General features: G+C 55.6%; 1 non-coding gene across 1 annotated transcript; it reads right to left on the bottom strand.

Annotated features, from left to right (window-relative positions):
• Nucleotides 1–1,313: 1,313 nt before the first annotated feature.
• On the bottom strand, nucleotides 1,314–1,468 carry LOC138937975 (5.8S ribosomal RNA). The gene has a single exon (XR_011447623.1). It is a non-coding gene; the product is annotated as a 5.8S ribosomal RNA (ribosomal RNA).
• Between the last annotated feature and the right edge of the window lie 1,114 nt (nucleotides 1,469–2,582).

Genomic DNA, 2,582 nt, shown 5'->3' with positions numbered 1-2,582 from the left:
AGATGGAGTTTACCACCCACTTACAGCTGCACTCTCAAGCAACCCGACTCTAAGGAGAGATTCTCCCGAGACGCGCACCGGTCGCTACGGGCCTGGCACCATCTACGGCTAAGTAGCCTAATTCAAGATGGACTTGGACGCGACGCGACATTTCGGGATAAGCGGATCCTCCAAAACACCACATTTCCCTGCGGCGGAACCGCGGGATTCGGTGCTGGGCTCTTTCCTATTTGCTCGCCGCTACTAAGGAAATCCTAGTTAGTTTCTTTTTCTCCGCTTAATAATATGCTTAAATTCAGCGGGTAATCACGCCTGGGCTGCGGTTGTCAAAGAGTTTAGATTTCGGTAACCGTGGCCGCGCCGTCTCCTTTGCCGGCTCTTTTCTCACTCACTCCCTCCCTCTTTCTCTCTCCCTCAACGGGGAGAGATGGAGAGAGGAGTGAGAGAGACAAAGAGAGAGAGCGAGCGTCGGGAGAGCGGCAGCGCCGGCACAGCGGCTTCGCATTGTACACGGAGGAGTGGCGAAGAGACGTGTTGTTTGTGACGACTCTTCCACGCGCGGCTCGCAGCCGCTAATAGGAGGAAATGTAAGCCGATCGAATCTCGTTCGAGTTGTCTGCTTACAAACAACGAATAAGATCGGCGCGGATCGTGTCATCTTCGATCGCCGGGGACGCGAGATATATTGCGAGCGAGTGTGCGTGTACAGGTACATCTCTATCACCCACATCCTTCAAATTTTCTCTCCGCATATCGTGTGTTATGCACGGATATGGGATACGGGGCGAATCGGATTCGACGAGTACACGACGACGCGTGCCGGTCCCCTATATTCGTTTTCGAGAATTTCGTGGACTCGGACACGCGGTCGGCTCGCGATCCACCCGCGTTAAGGAGGGTTCTCTCGCTCTTTTCTCTCCGCGTACCGCCGGGCGACGACGCACCGCGGTTCTCTCCTACCGTTTGCGCGGAAGGTGGCACGCACCAAGACTCGCGTAAGAGGCGCAAGCGCGCGCTGGCGCACCGGGAGACCGCGAGAAGGATAACGCAACGTGTGTGCGCGTGTCTTCTACTCCCTCTCTCCTTCGACATTCTCCGGGCGCGCGCGCGCAGGCTTTCTATCTTTACTTACTGCGTGTGTGCGTACGCTGCTCTCACTCTTCCTTTTCCTTGGTGTTACTTCAGACGCCAAGGGGCCGCCTCTCGGGACGGCTCGTCTCGGGCGAACGTCCAACGATCACTCGTACACCGTTTGCGCGAACGGGCACGGTGGCCCGGCGCGCAAAGGCGCAAGCAGTTTCGAGGTACTAAAACGACCCTTAGCCATGCGTAGTCCGGGAATTGTATCCGTGGACCGCAATGTACGTTCGAAATGTCGGTGTTCATGTGTCCTGCAGTTCACAAGTTGACGCGCAATTAGCTGCGTTCTTCATCGACCCACGAGCCAAGTGATCCACCGTTCAGGGTAATCGTTTTGCAATTCTTGCGTTCAACGAACGCTTCGTCATCCATCTTAGTCTCCTCTCCGAAAAGAGAGAGATAAAATCGTTGGCCCTTCGATCAGCCTGGCCGCGCGCGTCCGAGCACGCGCGCGGACCGCCACCACCGCTGGGGAAGCTACGGCACAAAAGTTGATTCGTGATCGGAGCGTCTCTTCCCCGTGTATATAATATAATATAATATTTGGAAGAGCCGGGGCGGAATGTTCTTTGAAGAAACCGTCGGACTTGATCGGGTGATCCGTCCTCTCGCCCGTTCGTTCGATAGCCGCGCGTTCGCGTACAAACACGCTGACCGCTACCCCGGTGCGGGGAGGGGCGCGTTCACTAGCGTTGCAGACGCACGGACGGGCGTAGATTACCACCGGTACGCGCTAATGCCGAATCGTAACCCTGCGTTTGGCAAGAGCGCGATCGGGAAAGCGTCTCTGCTCCGAATCGCATTCATGTAATTTTGCAATTTGCGCAACGAGCCTCAACGGGTCGCGCATGACGCGACGCGACGCCGGTTGCGGCTACGAAGCTTAAGGAGAGAGTCTCAGATAATCCTCTCCTCCTCCATCCCGCTCGCACGACACCGACCGCGCCGAAAAAGGCCGACGGCGCTCTGCTGCTGGCTTCCCTTCTCTCTTGGGTCGTCGCAGGGACGCGCGTTGTCGTAATAGTACATGCGGCATATAATCCGTCAATTCCACTTTACTTTCATATCTGTTTTGTTTGACTATTCAGTCACCGACTGCTACGAGCGCGCGTCCAAAAGACTCGAGACGCAGAGCAGGACCTCCGGAACGTTAATGATCCTTCCGCAGGTTCACCTACGGAAACCTTGTTACGACTTTTACTTCCTCTTAATGATCAAGTTTGGTCATCTTCCCGGCAACATCGGCAATGCCGAGACATTGCCACGCACCAGTCCAAAAACCTCACTAAATCATTCAATCGGTAGTAGCGACGAGCGGTGTGTACAAAGAGCAGTAATCAACGCGAGCTTATGACTCGCGCTTACTGGGAATTCCTCGTTCATGGGGAACAATTGCAAGCCCCAATCCCTAGCACGAAGCAGGTTCAGCGGGTTACCCGGGC

This window comes from Polyergus mexicanus, unplaced genomic scaffold (genome assembly GCF_030449975.1).
Source record: "Polyergus mexicanus isolate NDT 795.1 unplaced genomic scaffold, iyPolMexi1.0 SCAF_11, whole genome shotgun sequence".
In the NCBI taxonomy this organism is placed as follows: Eukaryota; Metazoa; Arthropoda; class Insecta; order Hymenoptera; family Formicidae; genus Polyergus; species Polyergus mexicanus.
Note: the sequence above shows the minus strand (reverse complement) of the source record. Positions and strands in the feature narration are given on the sequence as shown.